Genomic DNA, 7500 nt, shown 5'->3' on the forward strand with positions numbered 1-7500 from the left:
AATAGTGCCATCAATGCATCTAATACTGTTCGTTATAGGAATTTCTAATTTAGTTGTTGTGGCACCACTAGACGCACCCGCCCATTGTAACTTTTACTTCAAAGTGTATTTATGAGGTTTCCACTCTAGTTGCTCCTCAGTGATAATTGGCCCTCCCGGCCCCAGTGCTGAAACATACGAGTCAAATCAAATCATTCCATAAAATTTCTAGAATATGCTTATAGTAATTGGGGGTAAAGACGAAAATTACAATAGATAATTTTGAATCAAGTATACAGTATGTGGAAAGAAATATACGTGTAATTAGCAGTTGAAGAAGTAGTCTGATTAAAATACAAAACGGTCATTTCCATATACATATATTTAGTTTATTAATTTTTACGAATATGTTGACTGAACAAACGATTTCTAATGGAGCGAAAATTGAAGGAAAATGAATTACTGTTGAAATCAAAAGTAAGAATGATCTACTTATTTTATATCAATAGAACCTTTGAGGCTTTTATTTTTTACCGTATGGGGTGTCCAATTCCAAGACTCAGGTGCCATTTTTGCTTCGCACAAGGTTCACTGTAGTCCTTATTTGAGGGTCTTTGCAATGTCTTACCACTCACTAGCTGAACCCTCGTTTTACCCTACAACTTTACCTCTGGTCTAGATTGCTTTCTTTACTTACACTTCATGGTGCAACAGCAGCGGTTTTCCCAAGTTATGTGACCCAAATTCATAATCTAATAAATCAAGGGGTAATCAGTGTTTGAGCATGGCACCTGCCACCAGTTAAGATACTACCTCTAGGGATTTAGGGTCTCCTTTGACTGGCCAGACAGTACTACGTTGGATCCTACTGTCTGGTTATGGTTCACTTTCCCTTGGCCTACACATACACCAAATACTCTTCACAGATTTTGATATGTCCTCATACACCTGACAACACCGAGATTACCAAACAATTATTTTTCACCCAAAGGGTTAACTACTGCACAGTAATTGTTCCGTGGCTACTTTCCTCTCAGTAAGAGTAAAAGAGACTCTTTAGGTATGATAAGCAACTTTTCTAGGTGAAGGACACTTCAAAATCAAACCATTGTTCTCTAGTCTTGGGTAGTGCCATGGTCTCTGTGCTGTGGTCTTCCGCTATCTTGTGTTGGAGTTCTCTTGCTTGGGGGTTGCACTTGGGCACACTATTCTATCTACTGTACTTCTCTTCCTCTTGTTTTGTTAAAGTTTTTATAGTTTATATAGGAAATACATTGTTAGTGTTCTTAAAATATTTTTATTTTTCCTTGTTTCATTTCCTCACTAGCTATTTTCTCCGTTGGGGCCCCTGGGCTTATAGCATCCTGCTTTTCCAGTTAGGGTTGTAACTTAGCAATTGATAATAATAATAATAATAAGAATAATAATAATAATAATAATAATAATAATACAACAAGAACTCGACCGACTCGCCCAGGTCCTGGTGAACAATGGCTACTCTAACAGACAAGTTAGCGGTGAAATCAAGCTAGCCATGGACACCTGGTTTCAGGGTGAACAACCGACTGTGAACAACACAACTGCCATCAGTCTTTACTATAAAGGGGTCATGCATCGGGGTTACCAGAAGGATGAAAAGGCCATGAGAGACATAATAAAGAGTCACGTCTCCCCTGTGGATAAAAACACAGAGGTCAAGCTGACTATTTATTATCAAACCAACAAGACGAGGTCTTACATCATGAGGAACAACTCAGCCCCGCCGACTCAGGACATCCTGAGACAGACCAATATAGTCTATTCCTACTTATGCCCTGTTCCAGGATGCTCTGGGCGTTACATAGGAATGACCACCATGCGTCTGTCAAAGAGACTTGTCCTGTCATGTTCAACAAGGTGCAATAAAAGCTCATGCCCTCCAAGTCCACAACAACAACATCAAACGCGAGGAAATAATTAAGAACACTGAGATCATCGGCCGTGCTCCAGATAGCAGGAGACTTCGCATACTTAAAACTCTTCTCATACAGAGAGAAAAACCGACACTTAACGCTACCCAGGAAATGTTCCTCCTCCCCTCCTGTCGAAGGAACAACACAAGGAAAAGTAACCCAATCAACCATGAAATCTCCAACCAAGACAACCCAACTGATCAAGACATAACCAACCCTGACAGCTTTGATCAGCGACAGGATATTCTGCCTAGCCTGCATACCCTCTCGACGAGCGCTCCCACCAATCAGAGCCCAGCTTCCAGAGGACAAGATAGCAACTCATCACCCATGAGTGAATGGGAGGCCAGTCTGACTGTTCTACAGCCGCTCTCGGCGAGCGGCTTAGCCAATTAAGATCAGCCATTCTATTCACTCCGCCCATGACGCCCCGAGGCAGCCAATGTAAATTTGTTGCCTCTCTACCTAAGCCATTTTTGCCATATATAAGGACGTAGCTCTCATTGTTTCCAACACTCAAGCCTGAGGCAGGGAGACAGCACTCCCGAAACACGTAGCTTGTTCACTGTATTCTTTTAACCGAATTGTAAATTTTACCTGATTTGTAAACTTAACATTAAAACCTTGATTCGCCAATTATTCCTGAATTTAACTACCCACCATGAAGGATGACTTTTGCTCAGTTACTGGCTGTATGCAGTAATCCTGAAAAGAAGATAATAAGAGTTCTTGAGAAGACGGAGTATAAGATCAATGTAAATGAGGTAGCCATTATTTTCAACAAAACTTGCCGGAAAAGGGGGTCTACTACCAAAATATAATAATAATGATAATAATGTGCCTCTCTATCACGGCCCTGTCCACCATTCTCTGTTATTTTAATACAACGTGCATAATCCCCACTTGAATCCAATGTGCCGAAAGAAGTTAATGTTGAGGTCAAGGTAATACTGTCTGATAAAATATCAAAGAGGAACTTGCTATTAATGAGGAGTGGTGTAACAAACATATTTTGTTTGTATTATTTTTTGGTGGTCATTCAAACTATCTTGATTTGAGTTAGTTTTGTGATTAGTATTAACGAGATTTGGGGCTATGTATGCCATAGGATATTATTATTATTATTATTATTATTATTATTATTATTATTATTATTAGCCAAGCTACAACCTTAGTTGGAAAAGCAAGACGCTATAAGCCCAAGGGCTCCAACAGGGAAAAATAGCCCAGTGAGGTAAGGAAATAAGGAAATAAATAAATGATGAGAACAGATAAACAATAAATCATTCTACAAACAGTAACAACCTCAAAACAGATATGTCATAGATAAACTATAAAAAGACTTATGTTAGCCTGTTCAACATAAAAGCATTTGCTGCAACTTTGAACTTTTGAAGTTCTACTGATTCAACTACCCGATTAGGAAGATCATTCCACAACTTGGTCACAGCTGGAATAGAACTTTTAGAATACTGTATAGTAGTGACCCTCATGATGGAGAAGGCTTGGCTATTAGAATTAACTGCCTGCCTAGTATTACGAACAGGATGGAATTGTCCAGGAAGGTCTGACTTTAAAGGATGGTCAGAATTATGAAAAATGTTATGTAACTTGCATAATGAACTAATTGAACAACGGTGCCAAAGATTAATATCTAGATCAAGAATAAGAAATTTGATAGACCGTAAGTTTCTGTCCAACAAATTCAGATGAGAATCAGCAGCTGAACACCAGACAGGAGAACAATACTCAAAACAAGGTAGAATGAAAGAATTAAAACACTTCTTCAGAATAGATTGATAACCGAAAACCTTGAAACACTTTCTCAAAAAGCCAATTTTTGTGCAATTGAAGAAGACACAGACCTAATGTGTTTCTCAAAAGTAAATTTGCTGTCGAGAATCACACCTAGAATTTTAAGAGTCATGCAAAGTTAAAGAAACTTTATCAATACTGAGATCCAGATGTTGAGGAGCCACTGTCCTTGACCTACTTACAATCATACTTTGAGTTTTGTTAGGATTCAACTTCATACCCCATAATTTGCACCATGCACCAATTTTAGCTAGATCTCTATTAACGGATTCGGCAACCTCAGATCTACATTCAGGTTATGGAATTGATGTAAAGAGAGTAGCATCATCTGCATATGCAACAAGCTTGTTTTCTAGGCCAAACCACACGTCTTGTGTATATAGTATGAAAAGTAATGGGCCATGAGCACTACCCTGTGAAACACCAGATGTCACATTCCTATACTCACTATGGTGCCCATCAACAACAACTCTATGAGATCTATTACTTAAAAAATCAATAATAATGCTAAGAAACGACCCACCCACTCCCAACTGTTTGAGTTTGAAAACAAGGGCCTCATGATTAACATGGTCAAAGGCAGCACAAAAAACAAGGCTAATCCTACGAACTTCCTGACCACAATCAAGGTATTTCTGTGCAGCATTGGAAGTTGTAAGAAGGGCAGCACATGCTCCAAGGATAGGAATAGCTGCAGTCCCAGTCCATCAAGTAGAGTGTTCAATGACTGAAAAGATAATGGTATCCTTGACACGTTGGTAGTGGGCCAACGACATTACTGTGAATAAGGGAAAAATGGCACTAAGGTTGATGAAGAGTGGCCACACTCAAATTAGTGTTTGACAAGAGGTACAGGTGCAGACCCAATTCCTGGTATCTTTAGTAATGCCAGTCATGTGAACCTTGACTGAAGTATATATGCAGTAGAGAGGTCATGGATCAATTGAAGCACATGTTAGTGCATGTAGGCAGGTATGCATGGCTGTGGACCACCAGTACTGACATCACAGAGGAAGGAGTCGTTGGTGTCACCGAGGGCGATGTCTCCCCAATGGAGAAATGTGTAGGATGTCCTGCAGATTTGGTACTCAAGGTCCTTTCATTGAACCACTGCCTAAGCCTTGTAATCCATTCCGAGATGGATAGTGGCCAATGTGTTTCTGTAAAGGGCGTTGACGACGGGATGCAATTTACCAGGGAAATGCTAAATGGTACAGTTGTATCCAGAAATGGCAGAGAGATGTTATCGTTGATGAGTGGATCAGGCATCAAGCTGTAGAGTACATGAGGGGTATGTGGTCTGTATGAATGCAAAGGACGTACCCTCTAAGAATTGACGGAAGGGACAGACTGCCAAATACACCGCCAATAGTTTAGAGGAGCTGGATTATATCTTGGAAAGTTTTCTACTGAAAAGAGCCAATGGACGTGATGATCTGTTGACGATTTGTTCTAAGTCACTAGCATCGGTGAAGAGTAAGAGGGAAAGGTGAGAGCAGTAGCAGTTGATAAGACTTTCTTTGCATTGAATAAGATCCCCTCTCGAAGGGGGCCCCACTGCAGGTTTTCTTACTTGCCTTTGAGTAAGTCCTTTAGAACTCCCCCCAAGGGCAAGCCACTCCCTCAAGGGCAAGCCAAAAAACCTGCAGTGGGGCCAAAAGTAGCGTGGATGGATGGCAAGAATAGGTGATGATAGTTTACCATGCCCTAGAACTCCTGCAGTGCTTTGGCAGTCGAGGGCATGGGGAACTTCTGTACTGCTGATACCTTCTTAAGGAGGGAGTAAACGCCCTCAAGAGTGTTGCGATGAACCAAGAATGCCATTTCCTGAACCCCAAAGATACACTTGTCCACGTGCATTACTGATATTAATCATGTAGTTTGATATCAGACGTACAATGTACAGAAGGACAAATATGTTCAAAGTAGTTAATAGTAAGTTACTAATTATAAGACCCCCTTTTCTCTTTTTTTTTTTTACTTCCGTAAAAAAACAGCTCTGAAGTAATGTTTCAACTGCTAAGTGCAGACAATTTACCAACTATATTAGGCAGCTGTAAGATGTTTTTTTTTTTTTTTTTTTTTTAACAAGAAATTAATTTTACGCGAAGACTTCAAATTTAAACAAGCACGCAATTCTTTTTATATTTTTGTACACAATGTGTTATAATTATCTTGTAGGAAGAATTGAAAAAATAGATAAATGCATGAAAGCGTAAGTGGCAAAGCTTACTAAATACATTTTTCTATATCATTATAGATGATTTATAGTATTGTTATTGACAAGAAATTGAAATTTTTGATACCCTAAATATTTGCGGAATGAATGTAGAAGTCAAAGGCTAGACCCATATGAAGCAATGTATTTTATATCACACTTTTATGATAAAAATAATGGACTGCCATTTTCATCGTTATCGATCGTCAACTTATAATAATCTAAGGACAAGTGGTGGACTTACTCTGCAAACACAGGCTCCCGATAAAACCTTCCAAACTTCTCTCTCTCTCTCTCTCTCTCTCTCTCTCTCTCTCTCTCTCTCTCTCTCTCTCTCTCTCTCTCTCTCTCTCTCCCTCATAAGCCCCTTTCATCCTGGCCTCCTTTTTATGAAACATTTCTAGGGACTTCATTGGATATTTTCTCAAAACGAGCAGGAGTTTGATTTTACCAAAGATAGCTGCAGAGTTGCACGCTTTATCCTGAATGATATTGTCGGGTTTATCATGTGATATCTGAAATGTTATTTGCATCGGAAAACTGATATTGGATTATGTAATTTAGGGATTGCTTTTCATGTCTAATCCAGAGGTTAACTAAGGCTGATTGCTTGGGAGAGGTATCATGAAACATTTGTAACTGTTGGCCTAATCTGGGGATAATAATCTTGAGTGTTACAGTTGTAGGTAGTACCAAGATGAAGAAGGGCTAGTAACTAATATCCTCATACTAAAAGACCTAATAAATCTATAATACATGTTATGTATACTGCACATACGATCTTGCACACTTTCACACACATACACGCACGCACAGTAATATTAATATATATATATATATATATATATATATATATATATACATATATATATATATATATATATATGTATATATATATATATATATATATATACATATATATATATATATATATATATATATATATATATATATATATATAGGCCTATGTGTGTGTGTGTGTGAGTATGTGTATATAATTTAGAGTAAGTGTCTGGCTATATACTGTATATATATATATATATATATATATATATATATATATATATATATATATATCTTTCCGGTCATGTATAAGGACATTGTCAGACTTATAACTACTCGATCTCTCCTCGTCTCTCGGGTAGGGGAGAGGAAGTAGTCATACCCAGGTGAGACGTGGATAACAGGTTTGCGCATATCTATCTAATTTAGCCATCATTTTTGACAGATCGGGTACCCCATATATATATATATATATATATATATATATGTGTGTGTGTGTGTGTGTGTGTGTGTGTTTTTGTATATGTAAGTGTGAGTGTGTAATCAACATGGCGGATTGATGCATATCATGTCACGCAACAAGGTATTTTTGGCGGTTACACAAAACACTGTGAAATTTGACTTCATTCATAAGATGATTGCAGATTCATCTAAATACGAGTGGATTTAGATAGAATTTCTGGTGAAGTAAAGATCAGTTTTATTATTTCCTACCATATGCAGATCTTCTCAGTAATAGGTTGAAGATTGTGG

The sequence above is a fragment of the Palaemon carinicauda genome, chromosome 23, assembly GCF_036898095.1.
Source record: "Palaemon carinicauda isolate YSFRI2023 chromosome 23, ASM3689809v2, whole genome shotgun sequence".
Classification (NCBI taxonomy): Eukaryota; Metazoa; Arthropoda; class Malacostraca; order Decapoda; family Palaemonidae; genus Palaemon; species Palaemon carinicauda.